Source organism: Urocitellus parryii, chromosome 3 (assembly GCF_045843805.1).
Source record: "Urocitellus parryii isolate mUroPar1 chromosome 3, mUroPar1.hap1, whole genome shotgun sequence".
NCBI lineage: Eukaryota > Metazoa > Chordata > Mammalia > Rodentia > Sciuridae > Urocitellus > Urocitellus parryii.
In genome coordinates this window covers 151,956,091-151,980,617 of record NC_135533.1, presented here as the reverse complement: position 1 = coordinate 151,980,617, position 24,527 = coordinate 151,956,091, and the positions used below count along the sequence as shown (strand labels likewise).

Genomic DNA, 24,527 nt, shown 5'->3' with positions numbered 1-24,527 from the left:
TCAAGAGAATATAGACAACCTAGACAGACCAATAACAATTGAGGAAATAGGAGAAACCATCAAATGACTACCAACTAAGAAAAGCCCAGGACCGGATGGGTACACAGCAGAGTTTTACAAAACCTTTAAAGAGGAACTAACACCAATACTTTTCAAGCTATTTCAGGAAATAGAAAAAGAGGGTGAACTTCCAAATACATTCTATGAGGCCAACATCACCCTGATGCCTAAACCTGACAAAGACACTTCAAAGAAAGAAAACTACAGACAAATATCTCTAATGAACCTAGATGCAAAAATCCTCAATAAAATTCTGGTGAATCGGATTCAAAAACATATCAAAAAAATTGTACACCATGATCAAGTAGGATTCATCCCTGGGATGCAAGGCTGGTTCAATATATGGAAATCAATAAATGTTATTCACCACATCAATAGACTTAAAAATAAGAACCATATGATCATCTCCATAGATGCAGAAAAAGCATTCGACCAAGTACAGCACCACTTTATGCTCAAAACTCTAGAAAAATTAGGGATAACAGGATCATACCTCAACATTGTAAAAGCAATCTATGATAAGCCACAGGCCAGCATCATTCTGAATGGAGAAAAATTGAAGGCATTCCCTCTAAAATCTGGAACAAGACAGGGATGCCCTCTCTCACCACTTCTGTTCAACATACTCCTCGAAACACTGGCCAGAGCAATTAGACAGACAAAAGAAATTAAAGGCATAAAAATAGGAAAAGAAGAACTTAAATTATCACTATTTGCAGCTGATATGATTCTATACCTAGCAGACCCAAAAGGGTCTACAAAGAAACTATTAGAGCTAATAAATGAATTCAGCAAAGTGGCAGGATATAAAATCAACACGCATAAATCAAAGGCATTCCTGTATATCAGCAACAAATCCTCTGAAATGGAAATGAGGACAACAACTCCATTCACAATATCCTCAAAAAAAAATAATAAAATACTTGGGAATCAACCTAACAAAAGAGGTGAAAGACTTATACAATGAAAACTACAGAACCCTAAAGAGAGATATAGAAGAAGATCTTAGAAGATGGAAAAATATACCCTGTTCATGGATAGGCAGAACTAACATCATCAAAATGGCGATATTACCAAAAGTTCTCTATAAGTTCAATGCATGCCAATCAAAATCCCAATGGCATTTCTTGTAGAAATAGATAAAACAATCATGAAATTCATATGGAAAAATAAAAGACCCAGAATAGCAAAAACAATGCTAAGCAAGAAGTGTGAATCAGGCGGTATAGCGATACCAGACTTCAAACTATATTACAGAGCAATAGTAACAAAAACAGCATGGTACTGGTACCAAAACTGGTGGGTGGACCAATGATACAGAATAGAGGATACAGTAACCAATCCACAAAACTACAACTCTCTTATATTTGATAAAGGAGCTAAAAGCATGCAATGGAGGAAGGATAGCATCTTCAACAAATGGTGCTGGGAAAACTGGAAATCCATTTGCATCAAAATGAAACTAAATCCCTTTCTCTCCCCATGCACAAAAGTTAACTCAAAGTGGATCAAGGAGCTTGATATCAAATCAGAGACAAGGCGTCTGATACAAGAAAAAGTTGGCTATGATCTACATACTGTGGGGTCGAGCTCCAAATTCCTCAATTCAAATTCACCCATAGCACAAGAGTTAACAACTAGAATTAACAAATGGGACTTACTCAAACTAAAAAGTTTTTTCTCAGCAAAAGAAACAATAAGAGAGGTAAACAGGGAGCCTACATCCTGGGAACAAATCTTTACTCCTCACACTTCAGATAGAGCCCTAATATCCAGAGTATACAAAGAACTCAAAAAATTAGGCAATAAGATAACAAATAACCCAATCAACAAATGGGCCAAGGACCTGAACAGACACTTCTCAGAGGAGGACATACAATCAATCAATAAGTACATGAAAAAATGCTCACCATCGCTAGCAGTCAGAGAAATGCAAATCAAAACCACCCTAAGATACCATCTCACTCCAGTAAGATTGGCAGCCATTATGAAGTCAAACAACAACAAGTGCTGGCAAGGATGTGGGGAAAAGGGTACACTTGTTCATTGTTGGTGGGACTACAAATTGGCGCAGCCAATTTGGAAAGCAGTATGAAGATTTCTTGGAAAGCTGGGAATGGAACCACCATTTGACCCAGCTATTCCCCTTCTCGGTCTATTCCCTAAAGACCTAAAAAGAGCATGCTACAGGGACACTGCTACATCGATGTTCATACCAGCACATTTCACGATAGCAAGATTGCGGAACCAACCTAGATGCCCTTCAATAGATGAATGGATAAAAAAATGTGGCAGTTATACACAATGGAGTATTACTCTGCATTAAGAAATGACAAAATCATAGAATTTGGAGGGAAATGGATGGCATTAGAGCAGATTATGCTAAGTGAAGCTAGCCAATCCTGAAAAAACAAATGCCAAATGACTTCTTTGATATAAGGGGAGTAACTTAGGACAGAATAGGGAGGAAGAGCATGAGAAGAAGATTAACATTAAATAGGGATGAGAGGTGGAAGGGAAAGGGAGAGAGTAGGGAAATTGCATGGAAATGGAAGGTGATCCTCAGGGTTATACAAAATTACATACAAGAGGAAGTGAGGGGTAAGGGAAGAATAATACAAGTGGAAGAAATGTTTTACAGTAGAGGGGGTAGAGAGAGAAGAGGGGAGGGGAGGGGATGGGAGGGGAGGGGAGGGGGGATAGTAGAGGATAGGATAGATAGCAGAATACATCAGACACTAGAATGGCAATATGTAAATCAATGGAAGTGTAACTGATGTGATTCAGCAATCTGTATACAGGGTAAAAATGGGAGTTCATAACCCTCTTGAATCAAACTGTGAAATATGATATATCAAGAAATATGTAATGTTTTGAATGACCAACAATAAAAAAAGAAAAAAAAAAGACAATGAGGGACTCATAAAATCCCTCCCAAATGTCAGATGTATTTACTTTGTTCTGAGTATAGTGCTGTGTTTATTTCTGGTTGTTTTCTGTGTGTAAGAAGCTGAAACAAGAGTTGAAATGGTGCTTTCTGCATGTGTTCTTGACCTCTCATCATCTGGCATAGTTCGACATTCCTCTGGTGACTCCAGGCCAGGCAGGAGGTAAGAGGAGCTGAGCTCTTGGTCCTGGTACTTTCCAAAATTGCCACCCAGCCCATGGTCTCCAGGAGTTGTCACTGAGTACTTCTGTTTCTTCCTTTCCCAAAAAGTGGTTCTTCCATGGAGAACATGAAAAGGTCTAGTTGACATTTTGGTGAGATGTTGGGATGGTGGCTCCTGAGAAGGGCCTCATGTACTGATCATCTTTCAGCAAGAGTAACTTCCCTTCATGCAGGTTGCCCAGTTCTATCAGCGGCTGCTGCCAGTAGAGATGCAGCTGGTTGGGGGAGGGTCAGATCAACACAGAAAGGGATTTTTGCACAAGTCTGTGTCACAATGTTTGGCAGAGGGGCCAAATTGACCATCTTAGGTGACTTTTTGTTCTCTTCCTCAACCTTTGTTTGGGGAAATTTTCTGCTTTTTTGCTCTTTTTCTGTGTCCTGTTTCTGTCCTGGGACAAGCAGTCTCCATGGATTTTATTTCTGGGACACTGAACTCTTCCCTTTCTGTTCAGATGCTTGTGATTAACTCAGTGATTTGTAGGCAACTGTTTAACCTCTGACTCCAGAGGCAGGAGACCGAACAGAATGAACTACTAAGACTTCATTGTCTGTCTGCCTGTCTGTCTGTCTTGGAATGCTGGTCCATAAGAAGTACTATGATCTGTTCTCCCTTGTTAGTCACTTTTCTAATTTGTTTGTGAGGGGTTAATTTGAGGCCCTATCTAAGGGGAAGAGGAAATAAAAGACATTGTGGGAGTGACAAAGGGTGGACTTAAAAGGACTTAGCACACTAAGGAGTAAGAGTGGGGAACAACATTTCATAACTCAGTCTAGACATCCTTGACTGTAATCCAGGATCGCAGGTCACGAAAGGGATGAGAAGTACAAGGAAAGCCAAGTCTTCAAGTTTGGCCAAGGTCAGAGCCCAGACACACATTGGGTTTCAGGAAACTTAGGAGGAAGAAAAGAAGAGAGGCCCTGGATAACAGATAGGCAGGAGAAGAGTAACTAAAGATGAGAGTGGTGGAGGTGGGTCTCCATAGGGCACATGCTGCAGAAGCACAGGCTCCTGAGTTTCCACATGAACAGGTCTCAATACAGGAAACCTACAGATATGACCAGTAAACAAGGCATTTTGGTCTGACTCTGCAAAAGGAGAGGGGCCAAGACAGACAGACTTTAAGGAACAAAGACTCTTACCCATGGCAGAGACTCAAGAAGACACACATTGGAGTGAAAATGGGCTCCTTAGAAAAAAACTGGCCCTCAAAGCCAAGAAGTCAGGTCATAATTGACCCACAATGGAAAACATTGGGGTCCCGGAGAGCTCATAGGACAAAGACTACAGGTAGACCAGAAAGATGTCAGAAGGAGGCAGGGCAGGAAGGCAAGGGTGACATATTTGTGTGAAAGACCATGGTCTAAGAGGTGCCAGGCAGGGTCATAAACAGGTGTTCTGGGTTTCTTCATGCCTATGAACATGGGGAAGGGTTTAAAGAATTCCCCAACACACCCTCTACATCACACATGCTCCAACACAGAGTTCCTGAGCAAGAAGACACTCCTCACACACTGAGCATAGGGGCTCCAGAGTGGACACCAGAACACTGATCCCTTTAGCCTGGTCCATTTGGCAGGTCAGCCTAAGGCTGGGCCCTTGCTCACCCTGTTCTCACCCTCCTCTGAGGAGCTCCAGAGCAACAAGTCCACCCTGGTGTGTCTGATCAGCGACATCTACCCAGGTGTTGTGACCGTGGACTGGAAGAGAGATGGCGCCGTGGATACCCAGGGTGTGGAGACCACTCAGCCCTCCAAACAGACCAACAATAAGTACATGGCCAGCAGCTACCTGACTGTGACAGCAGATGAGTGGATCTCATGAGACATAGACCTGCCAGGTCACTCATGAAGGGAGCACCATGGAGAAGAGTGTGTCCTTGGAACAGTGTCCCTAGGTCCCTGACCCTCATTTCACCTTGGAGCTGAAAACCCCAGGGAAGCTTCTCTCCTCCCAGCCCTACCATCCCAGCCCTTCTCTCTCAACCCAGAAAAACCTCAATAAACATCCTCTATTTCAACTAAAAAGCATGGTCTTTTTTATTTTAGTTTACACACTTCCCATCTTAATTTTGACCGTCCCCTCAACGTGGTCAAAGACTTTGAGATATAAAGGCCAGGAAAGGCTCCTGATATTACCCTGGCAGATCCATAGGATTTTCTTCAGAAAAAGAATGGCCTTCAGCAGGAACCCAGCCTACATATTTTCACCTATCCACCCTGTACTTGCTCCTCTTGTGCAGACTAGTTCACCTACCCACTCCCCCTGGGGATCAGTATCTCCTTGGATCCCCAAGGCCTCCAGGAGAATGTGTGAGCTCCCTTCCCTGGAGCAGTCTGAACATCACTCCATCCTCAAATGTCTTTCCATCTCAGGTCTAAGCCCCTATCACTGAGGGCATCCCTCTTTTTCCCTTTGTCTCCCTCCCTTACCTGTAATACCTGTCCTTGCTGCCTAGAGCCACTTGCTCTTTCTTCTGTGTCAACCCTGCTCCTACCTCCCTGGGGATACAGCATGGGCCCCTTAGCACTGCTCACTCCCAGCCCCATATCACTTATTAATAGGATATTCAGTCCATGTAACCTGGTGATTCATCCTACACTCCCCTCTTGGTCCCCTGGTCTATTTGTGTCCCTCTATTTTCTGAGAAACAGAATTCAGTATTGCTTCAAATGGACACACCATAGGTACCCTAAGATTGTCAGTGGGTCTAATGTGTTCAAAGTCAGTACCCACATTCTGGGATACCTTCCACATGCTTGTGTGCAAGCTGATGCACCTTTTTAACAACTTGGTGTAGACTCCCTGCTGTTATAGAAACACATACACATAAACATATATGCCTGCGAACAAACACACACCTTTCCACACAAAATGCATATAACAAGCATAAGTCCTTTGATACACATTGTCATGTTAAGCATCTGTATGAATGGATCAGGAAGACTCCAGGTAGCAGAAGAGGCAGTAAAGCCCTCTGGTGTCATGAAATCGATTATCAAATGTCATCACCTAAATCCCAGAATTATGGTCTCTGTGGTAGGGCACTCACATTGGGGAAAGGGAGGAAGTTTCTATCCATTCCAAGAGTGACAAAGAGTTGAGGAGAAATCTTGGGAAGGGCTGTGCTCAGGGAGCAGCAGGTGACTTTGGAGAACTAGGGAGATACTTGTTGAGGAGGACACTTCAGGGATTCCAAGCTACTGGTGTGTGTCCCTGTGTGAGCTCTACATGTTAATGGGCCACCACAAGGAAGTGCATTGAGGGCCTGGTGCTGGGATCTCATTCTGCTTACGTCCTTCTCATGAGGGTTACCATGTGTGTCTCTAGGCTGTAGGTGCACCCAGTGATGGTGACAATATGAACAGATGCTGACTGCTTCATGTGTGCACAAAGGATATGTTGAAGCAAGTATGTGCACAGGTGCATGTGTAAGTCAGAAGGAGGTCAAGGGGAAAGCAGAGATCCCACACTTAGAGCTTATGGAATAAACTCTACTGTGAAGAAGGGAAATCTACCAACCACTATCCAGGAACTACCCCTGGAACTTTTAAATTAGGATCATCGGTCATGAGATTTATACTGCTGTTAGAATATTGTATTATTAGAACATTATTTTTATTAGAATATTACATGATGGGTGTTTGTCCAGTATATTCCTGTGATATAATTTTGAGTATTCTCTGAATATTAAGGAGAGAACAATAAATCTTGGAAAACATGAATGTATTTGAGTTGTCAAATATCTGCAACTATATATATATATATATATATATATATATATATACACACACACACATATATATACACATATATACTTACCTATACATATATTACTTCCATATGTTTATATATGTGTGTGTGTGTATATATATATATATATATATATATATATATATATATATTCAATACATAAAATCATCATCAAGTCAGGAATTTTAAGGTTTTCATATTGTTTTTGGAAATTACAAAAAAAAAATTATAAGATGAGAAGAAAGTTATTCAGATCCTCATCATCTCATATAAATCTCATTAATTTTTGACAGATTTCTGCACTTTAAAATTTTCATAATTAAAAATATATATATATATATATATATATATATATATATATATATATATATGTTTAATAAAGAAAAGGAAGAAATCCTCTCCAACCCTTGGGATGACTCCAGATGGTCCTATTCCACAGCCTTTAAAGAGGTCATGATCCAGCTCAAGCAGAAGCAAGAAATCTCACCCACCCGTGGGCTGAGCAGCCCCTGTGAAAGAAGGCTGAACTTCTGACCTCTGATGCAGCTGCAGTGGGGTCTGGTTTATGTTGCAAAAAGTGATTCATGTACAGATGTGTGTCACAGGGTGCTGTGTTTGGCAGTGGGATCAAGGTGACCATCCTCTGTGAGTTTCCCCCTTCCTCTTCCATTTGGTGGATTCCCTCTCCTTTCTACCTTTATAGAGCTGAGGTTTCAACCTGTGCAGGAATCTGCCATCTTTGCCTCTCCTCATCTGCTTACTCATCTTCTCCAGTTCATCCCCTAGTCTTAGTTATTTACCGGGGCAGGATAGAAATGACCCTTTCCTGTGCCCTGCTGGAAACTCCCTCTGTCCTAAGGGACATTCTCAAGGGGTTTCTTTGACTGTTCTTCAGAGTATCCACTCCCTCCATTTGCTGAATTCTCTGGACCACAGGGTTCAGAGTCACACAAGTGTCTCAGGCTAAAGCTCTAGGGTTAAGGGATCTACAAAGTGGGATGGGAAGTGCTTGCCCTCCAAGGGTCAGTCTTCCATGGTCTCTGTTATGGTCTACCTCCACACATTAAGGAGAGATTTAGACTGGGGACTTGCAGTAATAGAGAAGGAAATAGAAAGGAGACAAGGATGGATGAAGAACTTTCTGTGGAAAGGTAGATCCAGTTATTGTGTCCCTTCTCCTGCTTCCCCCTATAGTTAGGATGCCTTGGAGAGGGGTGTGTCCACTCTCCATCCTACTACTGGAGGAGAGACCCAACAGAAGATTCCCAGGGAAGACATCCTGATAGGCGCAGGTGATGGGGAAATGTTGGCGAAGGAAGATATCCAAGGACTTAAACATCGCTCAAGAAATTCAGATAGCAGTGTGACACTTTAGAAGTCATAGCCCCAAGCTATGTCACAATTCCATGGAAACCCTCAATTAACTGGACTCCTTGGGATCCAGACCCAGGGACTGTCACTTCCACATGAGGTAGGCAGCCCAGAGGGGTCCTGTGGGCAGAGGCTGCAATGAGGGTCCAGGGCAATGTGTGAGCATGAAATGGGCACTTCCTATTTTCCTCTGTTCCTAACAAGTGATTCTTCCATGGTGAAGAGAAAAACATGCTGGTGATCTTTTGGTGAGGTGTTTTCTCAGGACAGATGGCACCTTCCATGAATGACACCATGTACTGGTCATTTCTCAGTGATTTCACCTTTTTCTCATGAAGATGCCAGATCTATCAGCGGCTGCCTCCAGCACAGCTGCAGCTGGGTCTAAGGGGATAGGGGTAAGGCAGGAAAGGGTTTTTGCACAAGCTGTGTCACTGTGTTTTGTGTTTGGTGAAGGAACTGGCTGTCAGACCTGGGTGAGTGACACCTTACTCCACTTTCTTTGTTATCCCTGAGGATTGTCAGAGTTTCCTCCTGGTTGTGTTGTGCCTTATCTCAGCCTGAGGTTAAACATTCTCCATGAATTTCAGCCCTGGGGCACTGAACTCTCGCTTTTCTGTTAAGACACCATGAAAACTCAAGTAATACCCACAACCCTTCAACTCTGACATTAAAGGAAAGAAACTGGACAGGATAACCTTTGGATACTCAGCTGTCTTTCTCACTATTTGTGCCATATATTTTCCCTCAGATGTGCTATGTTGTTCTGTCTTCCATTGGCCTAAGCCCTATCTGATGAGCTGTGTGAACATGTGCACTGAGGCACTATCTTATGGGGAAGAGGGACCAGGCGCTATGAGGAGCTGAAATTAGTTGAATTAGAAAAGAACTGGAACACCTAAGGCTGGGAAATCAGAGGTCAGAATATCATGTGCCCAAGGCTGTGAGACTCATAATACAGTGGCAGACAAGTAGGAGATAGAAGGGATCCTTAAGCCCCCATGGATTTCTAGGTAAAGGGCCCAGAGCATGACTAAGCATGAAACTTAGTCAAGAGAAAGAAAGGAGGAGAAGACTGTCTACATGATGCTGGGTACAGATTCAATGAAGGACATGATATGGCAAAGTGAGCTCCTCAGAAGTATGAGATCCTGACTCATAGAAAATACTTGCCATTGCAGAAAACCAACATATCTGCTCTGTGGACAAGGACCCTTACCTTGAGGCCATGCCAGAAAAACAAACTTTTAGGAACAAAGACACTTACCCATGGCAGAGACTCAAGAGGAGGCTCATTGGGTGAAAATGGGCTTCTTAGTAAAAACACTGGCCCTATGAGTCAAGGAATCAGGTCAGAGATGACCCATAATGGAACATACTGAAATCCCAGAGAGCTCAGAGGACAGACAGAGACCACACATGGACCAGGGGTAATCAGGACAGGAAGGCAAGGGTGACATGTTTGTGTGAAAGGCCATGGTCTAAGAGGTGCTAGGTAAGGTGATACACAGGATTCCTGGGTTGTTTAAAGCACAGGAACACGTAGAATAGTTTAAGGAATTTTGCAGCACACCCTCTACATCACACATGCTCCAACACAGAATACCTGAACAAGAAAACCCTCCTCACACACTGAGCAAATGGGGTTCCCAGGTGGACATCAGAACACTGATTCCTTTTGCCTAGTCCATCTTGCAGTCCATTGTTGCAGAGCAACAAGGCCACACTGTTTGTCTGATCAATGAATTCTACCTGGGTGTCATGACCATGGTCTGGAAGAGGGATGGCCAAAAGGTCACCAGGGTGTGGAGACTACGCAATCCTCCAAACAGACCAACAATAAGCACATGGCCAGCAGCTGTCTGACTCTGATGCCAGACAAGTGGAAATCTCATGAGACTTACACCTGCCAGGTCACTCATGGGGGGAGGACTGTGGAGAAGAGCGTGTCCCCTGCACAGTGTTCCTGGCTCAACTCTGGAGCTGAAAATCCCAGGGAAGCTTCTCTCCTCCAAACCCTACCAACTCAGCCCTTCACCCTTAACCCAGAAACCCCTCAATAAACATCCTCCTTTTCAACCAGAAAACAAGGTCCTGCTCATTTTAGTTTACACACTTCCCATCTTAACTTTGACCATCCCCTCAGGTGTACACAATTAGACCTTGAGAAAAATGGCCAGGAAACACTTTTGATATTTCCCTGTAGATGATTTCACTCTCACCCAAACTTTACAGAATTTTCTACAGCAAGGGAATGGCCCTCAACAGGAACCCAGCCTGCATATTTTCACCTATCCACCCTGTGCTTGCTCCTCTTGGGCAGACTAGTTCACCTCCCCACTCCCGGGATCAGTCTCTCCTTGGATCCCCAAGGCCTCCAGGAGAATGTGTGAGTTCTCTTTCCTGCGACAGTCTGAACATCACTTCATCCTTGAATGTCCTTCCATCTCCAGTCTAAGCCCACATCACAGAGCCATCCCTTTTATGTCTCCCTTCCCCCACCTGTAATCCCTGTCCTTACAGCCTGGAGCCACTTGCCCTTCCTTCCATGTCCATCCTGCTCCTACCTCCACAGGACACAGCCTTGGTTCCCATAATCCCTCTGTATAGCACTCACAGAAAGAAATTTTTAACACCTAGATACTTTGTACTTGCTCCACACTCCTCTCTGTGTGCCCTGTTTGGCTAATTTTCCTTTTACAAAGTCCCTCAGAAATATGGGTCAGCTCTACTCTCTACTGTCCCCCATGAACAGCTCAATAGTTCCCTTCTTTAGTTCTTCATGTTCAGCAGTTCATGGCTAGTCAATGAGTGCTCCAGATTACAGTGAAGTGTTGGATTCCAGCCTTACATCTTGCATCAGTCTTTGAACTGACTCCTCTCATTGGGAGCTCTGTGTTAGTCCTATTAAACAGGTTATTGTGCAGGCAGTCCCACACTGTGGGTACCTGAGCTATGAGACAAATGAATGCACACGTGAAATCCCATGCATGCACCCACATATGTTACAGACACGAGCACATATACACACATTCTCTATGGTACATCCTTCTTGGGTTTAAAATAGGCACCCAGGACCCTCCTAGATGCCTCAGTTCCACACAGTTCCCCAGCTCCACTTTCACTGTGATATATACAAGCCTCTCTCTTTTTGCCCAGTACATTCCCCAAGATGAGCTGAGCTGGGGACACAGCCCCTTCCTGGACCCCCAGACATTAGTAATGAAACCAGTTGGGAGGTACAGTTATCCCTTCTCCCTATCCCACTCCCTTTTAGGTGGATGGATTCCATGTACCTAATACTGTGTGATTCCATGGAAGGAGGGGCCACCATTTGCCACTCTCCCATGTATTGTACCTGTCCTCTGAATATGTGGCTAGCCCCTGGATTCCCAGTACAGCTCTAGGTGGGTCTGGGCCTGGTGATAGGAAGGGCTGGATTTCAGGTCTGCACTCCTGTGTTATGTGTGCAGAAGAAGCACCTAGCTAACCCTCCTTGCTGAATCTTTCTCTTTCCCTTACCTTTGGGGTTCAGGGTGAAATCTAGGTAGATTTTTCTCTCTTTTCTGTCTTATGGGCACTGAAGTCTAAATTTATCTGGAGGTCTTAAACTTTCTCTTCCTTATCTATCCCCTCACCTCCTCCAATATGTCCCCTCTTCTCAGGTTCCTTTTGGAGCAGGATAGGATGATTCAAGTGATCCCTTCTTGCTTCTTGCTCAGGCTTCACTGTGATTCCATCTTTCTCTCCAGTGAACATTCTTCCCTGAATGAGTGAATGGATGTCTACTTCTTCCCTTTGGGTCTCTTGTCCTTGGGGCCCAAGGGAATAGGGCAGTTAGATTGGGCTCCCAAGACGATCAGATATAGGAGGAAGGAAGGAAAGTGCTAAAAGGATCAGTCCCCCAAGGTCTTGGCTATGGGACTCCCTTCAACCGATCGAGGGGATCTTTTGGTCTGGGACTCAAAGAGATGATGGAAGAAATAAAAGGAAGTAAGATGCGGAAAGACTTTCCATTGAGAAGATGGACATACAGCTAGATGCAATGGCAAATGCCTGTAACCTCAAAACTCAGGAGGCTAAGGCAGGAGGATAACAAATTCAAAGCCAGCCTGAGCAAATTAGCTAGGCCCTAAGTAACTTAGCAAGACTCTGTTTCCATATTTAAAAAAATAATAATAATAAAAAAAATAAAAAGGGCTGTAGATGTGGCTCTGTGGTTAAGCCCATTTGGATTTAATCACTGGTAGGGGAGAAGGAGGGAGAGAAAGGTGGGCATAACTGCTGAGTGCCACCTCCTCCCTCAGCTCAAGCAGGACACCATAGACATGATGGAGCTCAGGACACACAGACCCAAATGTGGGCACCTTCCCATCCTTTAACTGAAGGAGAGAAAACAGAAAAAAATTTCCTGACTAGACTCCTGAAAAAGACAGGTGACAGGGACAGGCATGTGTCAGGCAGGCCCTCCTAGGACAGAGAAATCTTCCCCCTAAATATTCATGGCAGGGAGGCCTCTTACAACTAACATAGACCCAACCTCTAAACAGGAAAGACTCCAGAAACTGACGCCCTGAATCCACTGGACTCTCTGGAATTCAGACTCCGAGTCTCATGCCCCCTTTCCCACCAAGGCAGCCCTAGAAGATTCTCTACAGGGAGATTGAGCAGGGTCTGCCATGGTGTGCTTTGTTGATCAGAAATCCTTCTCTATCTCCATTTCTCTTGACTCACATTAATTTGCAACTTCCCTGAGATTTTTACTGAGTAGTGGGGAGAATTCTGGCACCCCGAAGGAAAGCAGCCTAGAGAAGTTCACAGTCTCTTGGATCATCAGATGGAAAACAGTAGTCAGAAGGACTTGGGTCTCTCTTCTCTCCCCTTCCTCTTTTTCTTCCTCCCGGTACATGGACCCCAACTGTCTGGGTCCTTACTGTATGGAGCTAACCATGGCTGGGACCTCCTGAGATAGTTTCTTTCTCCACCCTGGTCAGGTCACTGTACCTATCCCATGTTCTCACTTCCCTCAGCCTAGAGAATGAATGGATAGATGAATGGATAAAGAAAATGGCCTAGAGAATCTGTCCTGAGTCCCCCACCTTGGGTGGCAGCACTGAGGAGCTAGAGGGAGAGCAGGGGCTTTGGTTGCTGAGCACATTCCCTCACACTCTCCTCCTCCCCTGGGCTTCTGGAGCCCCAGCCACCCCACAGCCATCTGGCTCCACCAGCAATGTTCCCCTCTGCTGTTCCCTCTGCAAAATCACTGAATTTTTCTCCTCTTCCTCACCAGCCCCTGCCCTGTGGGGGAGGGGGCCTTCCCTGAAAGCACCCTACATAGTTTCTCTGCCATGTGGCCCCTTTCCCTTTTGTTCTGAGTCCTCCCTGGCCTAGGCCTTGGGAATGTGTTCACACATGTATTTTTGTCTGTGCTTTGGGTACTTTTTTCAAACATAGGCATGCATGCATGTAGCTCCTGTCTGGTCATATGTATGTGTTGTGCACACATGTGTACAAGGGCATGCAGATCCTCAAAGGACAGTTTCTGGGCTGTGGGTGTGTTGTAAGAGGAATAGGAATCTGGCCGTAACCCTGGGCAGTGGTAGGAAGGTGTACACAGTTCCTGCCTGGCCCCAAGCCTGGCTTTACCAACTCACCTGTCCTTCAGGGCCACCCTCCTTCTGCCATCTCCAGAAGAGGGAGAGTATTCTTCATCTCTTATCCTCAGTCTCCTCTTGGGGGCAATGCAAAGTTGGGCAGAAGGTACTAGAGTAGATGTCCCCACAAAGGCAGCCTCATCTAGACCCACGGGCCTAGCATATGCTCTTTCAGTCCAGTTCTCAGGGTAGGTGTTTAGGCTCGGGAGCAAGCTCAGAAGGTGGCAGGGATACCATGTCCTACCTGGTACATGCAGCTGGGTGACTCCACTTCTCCTCAGGGGCCTTGTGTGATGGTGTCCAGTGAGGAGCAGCACCCTTGTCCCACCCCTGCCTCTCACCACTCATAGCACCTCAGCCTGAGAGGCCATAGTTTAAGAAAAGAGCTCTTTATTCCACATCATCCATTTTTTTTACACAGGTAAAACAAAATGCATATCTCTATATTCTGCAATCTTGGTGGGACACTGTGTTCTGGAACAAACGTAACCCCAAACCCTGTAAACATGATGGGTTAGAGATGGGGTTGGGCTGGTGGGGAGGCATCCATCAGGGAGGACTGGCCTGCCCAATGGGCCTGTTCCTGGTGCTGGCTAGCAGCATGGTGGGAGACGTCCTAGGTACACACAGCTGGCTGCTGAGAGGTTCTGAGGTCTGATAGCTGGTCAGCAAGGTGCAAACATTGTCCACAATATCAGCACAAGGCTAAGGGCCACAACACTGCGTTTTGTGGTCAGGGCTGGAAGGGCACCTGAACCCTCTGCAACTCTTGCTTTGCTGCCCCCACTTCCCACCTGTCCTAGATGACACTGACTGTGGGTGCGGTTCTTGCGGGAACAGCCTGGCCTCCGGTGAGGACCAGTGGTGTGGACTCCTGGTGACTTAGATCCCTCTGGTATAGTGCAGCCAGTGGGGGCTCTGCAGAGCTGGGCAAGGTCCCAAAGGGAGAGTCACTGATCTGACATGGGCCTGAGCCGTTGCCTGGTGGGCTGTCACCAGGTGGCACACGCCCCTTGAGTGCATTGCCAGCACAGGCTGGCCTATCAGATTCTAGCACCGAGGCCTTATCTGAATTGTCTGGCTGGCAGCATTTGGGCACCCCAGCAGCTCCTCATCAGTGGCCCCGCTGGTCCAGATGGGATCAAAGGGCCTGACTGCCATAGCACAGCCCTCTAGGTCATTGGCAACCATATGCTTGAAGTCACGACCAGCCAGGCGCATGGGCAGGTTGCAGGGCACCTCAAATGAGGAACTTCAGAACTTCTGCAGCCAGGACCCGAGTGGGCGTGTCTGGCAGTCGCATACCCTGGGATTGTTGTGGAGCCGCAAATACTGCAGAGCACAAAGAGGTGCCAGGGCCTCTGCAGGCAGCATTGAGAGGTTGTTGGCAAACAAGTAGTGTGTCCTGAGGTGGCCAAGGTCATGTAAGGCATGTGAATACACATGGGCCACATGATTCTGGTGCAGGAGGAGACAGTCAAGACTGTGCAGGCCACAGAATGTGTGCACAGGCACGCTGGGGATGCGGTTACCATGAAGGAAAAGGTGCGTGAGGTTGCCCAGGTCATGGAAGGCATCATATGGCAGTGCCTGCAGCCCATTTCCTTGAAGTTAGAGGAACTTAAAGGCAGCCAGGACATGGAACAGGCCAGGGCCCAGTTCCTGCAAGCCACAGAGGTTCAGGTGCAGTGAGTGCAGGTGGCCCAGGCCTTGGAATGTGGCAGGTATGAAGGTACGAAGCTGGGCATTGTCGTTGATATCCAGTTGCTCCAGGAGGGTCAGGCCAGAGATCATGGTGGCATCAATCTGGGCCAATGCATTAGACTGTAGCCACAGGATGATGAGATTGCGGCAGGCGTGGAAATCAGCAGCTAGCACATGAGAGATACGGGTTGCCATGCAGGAAGGTGAGCTGGGTGGAGGCTGGGATGCCAGTGGGCATGGCCTGCAGGCCTTATTGAGGGCAGCTTACTGTCACTTTGGGCTACTGTAGCACACACAGGCACCTGGACATGGTGCTGCCACCTGCCAGGCTTGTAGCCACAGCACCCATGCCAGTGGCCAGCTTCCTGTGGGTAGAAGAAAGGGTGGTTAGGGGTAAGAGATCCCTAAGGGACTGGGAGGCCATGTTGGAGCCAGTTTGTCCCTTGGGATTGGGCCTTAGAGGGGCTGGAGACAAGTCTGAGATGTGGCCTGGGATTTGGAGGTTTGGGGATCCTTGCTTTGCATACCACATAGATGATGCTTGGCTATAACTTGCGCCTGGAGCCATACATTCTAGGAAACCATGTCTAAAGACTCCCCACTTCACCCTTCTGGATGCTCATACCCATAATCAAGGTTAGCGTATTAAGTCACACAACAAATACCCATGTGGAGGACTGTTGCTCACATCTGCATATACCTTCTTGGGACTCTAGTGAACAGAGTCCTCCAGGACCTGGTCTCCATCCCCATATTCCAAGCAATATTCCTGCCAGTACCCAGCCCCCTAAGAGCTTGCAGGCCATGCTGGGAGAGGAGGAGATGTGCTCTTGGTAAACATTGTAGGACCACCCAGACTAAGCTCAGGGACTACTAGGAAGTGGGGTTCAGGCAGAGGAGCTGCAATCTAAGTCTCATCCCTAATCTGTCAGCTGCTGAGATTTGTATAGCTTATGCAGAAATCCTCCTCCCAGACTGTAGAATTAAACACACTGAGGTTCATAACCCTATGCTCTGCCTAGGCCCTTATAGCTCTTGATAAAATCTAGCAGGTGGGAGTCTGGGGAGTCCCCCTCATTTCATAATGGGGAGTTGTGATTTAATGAAAAAACTGCAAAAAAAAACAATATAGGGTTCCAGGGGGTATGAAGTGGGTCTACCTACCAGCACCTCTGCTATCACAGGAACAGGGGTCTGGGTATAGGAAGGGCATGGGGTGAAGGAGTATAGTCTCCACCACAGAGTACCCTGCCCCCAGCAGGCTGCTCCCTCCTCCACATATCCTCCTTTTTAAGCACTTCCTGACTTGGCTTGGAACACCTCCTGAAGCCTCCTCCCTGGCCTCATTCTCTGCTTGATGACCTCCCAGGGGAGGAGTTCACTCTTCCCAGCCAGTCACTGCATGGTCCCAGCTGCCCTCAACTCTCCAACACAGGTGCACACTCAACAGGGACAGCCTCCCAGCAGCAATCTCCCCCTTGCTCATGGTGTTGCACCCCCTCTTCCCTTGAAGGGCCAGACACTCCTGGACTTTCAAGGAGGCTCCATACTAGCAAAAGACTTCTCCTAGGGCTAGGGCGACCTGGCCTCAACAGCAGGGCCTATTATTCCACCATTAGATTCCCTATCCCCTTTGAATGCTGAAGGTTCTTTCAGCCTGCCTTGCCTTCAGGAGTGAGTCTATTAAAATGTGAATCCCCGTGCGGACAAATCGCTCACGGCAGAACTAACATCATCAAAATGGCGATATTACCAAAAGTTCTCTATAGGTTTAATGCAATGCCAATCAAAATCCCAATGGCATTTCTTGTAGAAATAGAGAAAGCAATCATGAAATTCATATGGAAACATAAAAGACCCAGAATAGCAAAAACAATGCTAAGCAGGAAGTGTGAATCAGGTGGTATAGCGATACCAGACTTCAAACTATACTACAGAGCAATAGTAACAAAAACAGCATGGTACTGGTACCAAAACAGGTGGGTGGACCATGGTACAGAATAGAGGACACAGAAACCAATCCACAAAACTACAACTATCTTATATTTGATAAAGGGGCTAAAAGCATGCAATGGAGGAAGGATAGCATCTTCAACAAATGGTGCTGGGAAAACTGGAAATCCATATGCAACAAAATGAAACTGAATCCCTTTCTCTCGCCATGCACAAAAGTTAACTCAAAATGGATCAAGGAGCTTGATATCAAATCAGAGACACGGCGTCTGATACAAGAAAAAGTTGGCTATGATCTACATACTGTGGGGTCGGGCTCCAAATTCCTCAATAGGACACCCATAGCACAAGAGTTAATAACAAGAATCAACAAATGGGACTTACTCAAACTAAAAAGTTTTTTTTTCTCAGCAAAAGAAACAACAAGAGAGGTAAATAGGGAGCCTACATCCTGGGAACAAATCTTTACTCCTCACACTTCAGATAGAGCCCTAATATCCAGAGTATACAAAGAACTCAAAAAATTAAACAATAAGATAACAAATAAGCCAATCAACAAATGGGCCAAGGACCTGAACAGACACTTCTCAGAGGAGGACATACAATCAATCAACAAGTACATGAAAAAATGCTCACCATCTCTAGCAGTCAGAGAAATGCAAATCAAAACCACCCTAAGATACCATCTCACTCCAGTAAGATTGGCAGCCATTATGAAGTCAAACAACAACAAGTGCTGGCAAGGATGTGGGAAAAGGGTACACTTGTACATTGTTGGTGGGACTGCAAATTGGTGCAGCCAATGTGGAAAGCAGTATGGAGATTTCTTGGAAAGCTGGGAATGGAACCACCATTTGACCCAGCTATTCCCTTTCTCGGTCTATTCCCCAAAGACCTAATAAGAGCATGCTACAGGGACACTGCTACATCGATGTTCATAGCAGCACAATTCACAATAGCAAGATTGTGGAACCAACCTAGATGCCCTTCAATAGACGAATGGATAAAAAAAATGTGGCATTTATACACAATGGAGTATTACTCTGCATTAAGAAATGACAAAATCATAGAATTTGGAGGGAAATGGATGGCATTAGAGCAGATTATGCTAAGTGAAGCTAGTCAATCTTTAAAAAACAAATTCCAAATGACTCCTTTGATATAAGGAGAGTAAACAAGGACAGGGTAGGGACGAAGAGCTTGAGAAGAAGATTTACATTAAACAGGGATGAGAGGTGGGAGGGAAAGGGAGAGAGAAGGGAAATTGCATGGAAATGGAAGGAGACCCTCATACATACAAGAGGAAGTGAGGGGAAAGGGAAAAAAATACAAGGGGGAGAAATGAACTACAGTAGAGGGGGTAGAGAGAGAAGAGGGGAGGGGAGGGGAGGGGAGGGGGGATAGTAGAGGATAGGAAAGGCAGCAGAATACAACAGACACTAGTATGGCACTATGTAAATCAATGGAAGTGTAACTGATGTGATTCTGCAATCTGTATACGGGGTAAAAATGGGAGTTCATAACCCACTTGAATCAAAGTGTGAAATATGATATATCAAGAACTATGTAATGTTTTGAACAACCAACAATAAAAAAAATACAAAAAAAAAAAAAAACAAAACAAAGAAGGCCCCATTTGATTTCTGGGTTGAGCGGGTGCAGGAAGAGGCAGAGCCCAGGAGGCAGGGCCCTGAAGAACAAAGCTCCCCAAGTCCAATTCTTGGGAAGAGTGGGTGGGCCCGTTCATTTGCCAGAGCTGCCATGACAAAGTACCGCAGACCAGTGGCTCCAACAGCAAACCGATTGTCTCAGTTCTGAAGGAAGGTTTTGTCGGCTGGGTTCCTTCTCAGGGCTGCGGGGATACATAGTCTGTCCCTGGTCCTTGTCTTGTAGATGTGTCACCACCTCTGTGTGTGTCTGTCTGCAGTTTCACCTCCTAACGAGGCATTAGGCAACCCTGTCCTACTGTGGCCCTATCTTAAGCATCTGCAGTCACCCTATTCCCACATAAGGTCATATCTAAGGTACGGGGGTTAGGACTTCAACGTACGAACTTTAGGGAAGCACAAGTCACCCATAACGTGTGTTTTGGTAGCTCTCTGGAGCAGAACTAGATTTCCACCTGCTGTGGGAGGGGCTGTTCAAGGGAATCCCAGCTCCATCTGAAGAGGCGAACAGGCCCCCAGCTGACGTCGCTGTGTGCAGACACTGCCTGGGGTTTGCCCTGTGCTGGTCAAACAACATGTCAACAAGTGGCTTCCTCAAAACATCCTGCGAAATGCCTGATCTTTGTATCCTGACAGCAGTGTCCCCTGCTCCCTGGCCCTGCGAGGCCATCAGTAGGCTAGGATTCAAGTCTCACCCACACTGTGGCGAGGGGAAAGGCATTGGAAATTTTGTGCATATTTGGGGAGGAATAAAAAAGAATCTGGTGGATGAAGTCAAGGCTGAAAGGCCAGCCTCCTGGGGACAAAGCCAGCGGATCTGACCTTCTTGGGGCCACTGGCCAATGGGGTAGCTCAGGGCTGCACCCCAGAGATGAGGAGCCAGCTGTTGTGTCCCTCCTCTCCTGCCATCTAGGGGCCCAGCCACCGAGCCATCACCTCCAACTGAGCACAATTAATAGTTGACACAGTCTCTTAAGAACCGGTCTCATTTACGTTCTCTAATTGGCTCATTTTCTTCCAAGATAACACAGTCGAAAAGTGGCATTTCAGTGAGATCGAGGCAGGTGTGTTAATTATCGACTGCCCCATTCTGAGCGTGCAGGTGGACGAGAGGCAGTGGCTTTGCAGGCAGTGACCGTTCCTGGGTGTCTCCTCTCCGGCCCTCTCATTCTTAAATCCCATTTCCTTCCAGTTAGTGTGTGCCTGGTACTAGGAGCTTGCCAGTGTCTTGACTGGGCACAAGATCACGATCCACCACACACCTTGTAGATTCAAACAGCAATCTTTATTCCCGATCTCACACCAGCCTCCACACACGCTCAGGGGAAATTCTCTATCTCCCCCACAATACACGTCCTAAATACTTTTTCTCCAGGAGATCTCAGCGGGAACTCAGGCAGCAGGCACGCCCTACTCCCAGCGCAATAATCTTCAACCTCCCACTTCCCTAAAACTCCTTTTGTCTTAAACCGGGAACACCCTAAGGAGCAGGATACTTCCTCAAACCTGATCAGCTCTAAACCCGGATCCGCCTTGGTCCTTGAGCAAGGTCACCTTACATGCAATGTCAACAGCGAAATCCATTTAACATGGGGTACGCTGGCAAGGAAATTTTGAAGCGTCATTCCTACTTGACAATGGCCCTCAGCAGGAGCTCACACAAGGTTCCAGCTAGAATGGTCCTAGAAACCATCTAGCAGGATTTTCCAGGTGGGAAAACCAAAGCCTCAAGAGGAGGAGCCGCCGTCTGCAGACCCACAGCTGTGTCAGTAGCAAAGCCTCCGGGTTCCATGGCCTAGTGGGCCGCCCCTGACTGTCTCATGCCATCCTGAATATCTGGGGATGCGATAACCCCTGTAGAGACTTGCTGTGAAGACGAGCTGGGAAAGTTGCTCTCTTCTCACTGCCACCTCCAGGAGAGGGGTCTGGTCAGGAGACGGCAGCCAGTGCATGCTGCCAGGACTCTCTTTGGCCCATGTGCTGTTTCTTCCTCCCTCCAGAACCCCAGAATCTTCCTAAGGGCAAGACGTTTTGTAGTGTGCCTGGCACAGACCGGCTGTGAGGACAGAGAAAGGACAAGGAGTAAGATTCTTTATAAACCCAAGAATTGACCCGACAGCCGCCGTCGTCAAGCTGTGTGGCAATCCTGTGGGTTCCAGGTCTGATTTGGAGTCCTCTGGAAAAGTGGTCCAACCTCTGTGATTCTGCTGAGCCGCCACTCAAAGTCAGCTACCAAAATGGCATGACAAATCACTTTGCCAGCACTTACTGTCACATGACAACAAACTGATGCCCAGAGTCATGAGGGCCCAGCTGGCCACAGGAGAGAGGCTTCTCGGAGACAGTTGCAGATCCAGAGCAGCCCAGGCTCTACGCCGCCTCTGGGCATTCCACCTGCGGACTCACCTGGCACAGGCCAGTGGGAAGAAGGCTCCCTCCCTGGTTTTCATTCCGTCAGAACTTTCTCTCAGTGCATGGAGAGATAGCAGCAGCTGCGCTCTCATGCAATGACGTTGGGGTTGGTCCCAGGTTTGAACTTGGGCTCTGCCATGGTGGCTGCGCCATTGAGCTTCTTTGCTTTAGATCCCCACCTGTTCAACAGTGGTAGCGATGGCAGGATCCCTCTCCGTGGCTTCAATCCACTGTGGACTGAAAATAATCAGGAAAAAAATGCATTTGTGTTGAACACAAACATACTTTTTTCTCATCTTTATTCCCTTTGAAAAAATAGACTGCGCTGACCGCGCGCACGGGATCCACGTGGTCCTGGGTGTGAAAAGCCATGCAGAGATGCCGCAGAGTTCTCAGGAGGCTGTGTCACAGGCTGGAAGTGAGCAGGACTCTATTTTATAAGGGGCTTTGAGCCTCTGGGATTTGGGTCTTCTCGGGAGTCCTGGGATTAGTCCTCCATGGACACCAAGGGACAGCTATAGCTCGCAGGTAGTTGGGCGTGAGGCCTGGGTGAGAGGTGGCTCAGTAAGTCCTGTTCCCTTCCTCGGGCACCCAGAGGAATGCACTGTACTCCTGAGCACAGCTGCAAGCCATGGAGGAGTCTCCTTCCCACAGGTGCCTGAAAAGCTTTCCCGCGGCCAGGACGTCGCCTGGCTGAGAAGGTGGATGTCCAGCCCCAAAGGCTCTGCCGTAGCTGACGGATTGGGCCCAGGTACTTCTGCACCTTGACAAGCATCCCCTTGTGATCCTCAGGGGACTCTGGCCACACTCTGAGAAACCTCTGCTTGTATTTAACAAGAGGGGAGGGAGCAGGTCCGGCCTGCGTATGGGAGATTGTGACGCCTGGGTTGGGGTTCATGTGCCACATCTCTTGACGTAAAGTGAAATAACCCAGTTCAGGGGACCAAAACATAAATGGTCACAGGGCGAGAAAGCAGAAGCCTGGGTGGGACAGTCCACAACTGGGACATGGGTTTCTTGCAGAGATGGCAGCTTTTACACAGCTCCCGTGCAACCCGCCAATTTGGACAGCAGCCTGGTATTGCCAGACTTACCACTGATTTGTCAAAGGAACCCTAAACTATAGATATTGGCATAAAATCTCTGCAATTTTAAAAGCTGGAGATAATGAATAATTAATTTCTACTTCTTATTTTTTCAGTGGCGCTGGGGCTGCCCCCAGGACCTGGTGCAGGCCGAGCATGTGCTTGTAACAGTGGCTGCAGCCTCTGCCCTATTTGCAAGGGAATTTTTAACCATGTGGGCTAAACAGAGCCTACTATGGGCCTGAATTGGCCCCTGGGCTGACAAGGGGTCACCGTGGGGCCCATGCTGCCTTCTCAGTTCACAGATGCAGTCTCAGGAGACTGGAGGGGAGCAAAGCTGGCACAGGCCATGCAGCCGGGGACCTTGGGCTGCGCTTTTGCACCTTCCCAAGATGCAGAGGGATGGGCCTTCCTCGGCCTCTAGAAGCATCCGAAGCCAGGTCTCCAGGCTCCCGGGCCAAGCTCCCAGATCCAACTGGGAGTGGGGAGAAGGCCTCTGGGGCTGAGGCTAGGCCAGAGCTGGGCTCACTCATGCACCTCTGCCACCTTCCCCTTTGATGTCTGGGCATTCCAGTTCTGGCACCCCATGTGGCAATGGCACCAGGCCGCCTGCCCCTGCAGCCTCCTCACACCAAAACAGCACTTGGCAGGGATTTCTGGGGACTTCGAAGGCAGAAAATTGCCCTGGGATAACTTCAGGAAGGCGCCTCACCGGTGTGAACAGCAGCAAGGGGAGACAGGAGATCAAAGTGGAACCAACTTTGAATACAGTGGAAAGGACGACCTGGCCCTGCTACCTGCTCAGAGGAGGGTGCGTGTGGGCCTTCAGGACGAGAGTGACAGGGTCAGAATCAGAATGCCGTCTCCCCGCCCCTCTTGATACGTCCAGGGCCTGTGCCCACAGAGGGTCTCCTCTGACAGGAGGCCTTTCTTGAGTTTTGGAACCTCCCGGGTGCAGCGCTGCTGGGTGAGGCCACTTGGTTTGACCTGCTGGAGCCGGGGATTGCAGAAGGGCAAGGCAGCCAGCCAAGTGCCAGTAAATCTCTTGCTCTTGGGAAGTGCCAGGCAGCACCCTGAAAGGGGAAGTGATGTGTGGGCCCACCTGCTGATGACTTGTTGCCGTTCCTTAGCCTGGCACCGCAGCACCCGCTACAACCTGGTTGTCGGAAACCAAGCTCCCAGCTGCCAGCCATGGCCCCAGGTGCCCTGCTGCCCAGAGGGACTATTTGTGTGTGTCTGTCTGGGTTCTGGAAGCGCGCGCAGGCCATGCAGCAGGAGAAGGCCCTACCAACCAGCCTGGGGAGCTGTCTGCTGAGTGACATGTTGGCTCCCGGCACTGGGGCCTGCTCCAGCTGTCAAGATTGTCTGGAGGCCCAGCACGAAGTGACTAGACCAAGAGGAGGGGCGGGCTCTGTCCAGCCAGCAACTGGCCACCATCATTCGAGAAAAACGCATGAATGAGTTATTTACAAAAGCAATAATGGCCCATGCTAAAAATTTCAAATAGGCTTAAAATGAAAAGTGTCCCCCCATTTTTAATCTTGCGCCCAAGAAATAAACAATGTCAAAAATGTCCTGTTCTAGAAAACAAGCATTTTTCCAAATGTCCTTGAGAAATGAGCATTTATTTTATTTATTTTTTTTTTGGGGGGGGATACTGGAGATTGAACTCAGGGCACTCAACCACTGAGCCACATCCCC

General features: G+C 47.3%; 2 pseudogenes; one reads left to right on the top strand and one right to left on the bottom strand.

The window, feature by feature from the left end:
- Positions 1 to 3,503: 3,503 nt before the first annotated feature.
- Positions 3,504 to 10,414, top strand: LOC113178560 (immunoglobulin lambda constant 1 pseudogene; annotated as a pseudogene).
- A 4,256-nt stretch (positions 10,415 to 14,670) lies between these two features.
- Positions 14,671 to 16,332, bottom strand: LOC144253784 (reticulon-4 receptor-like; annotated as a pseudogene).
- Positions 16,333 to 24,527: the final 8,195 nt, after the last annotated feature.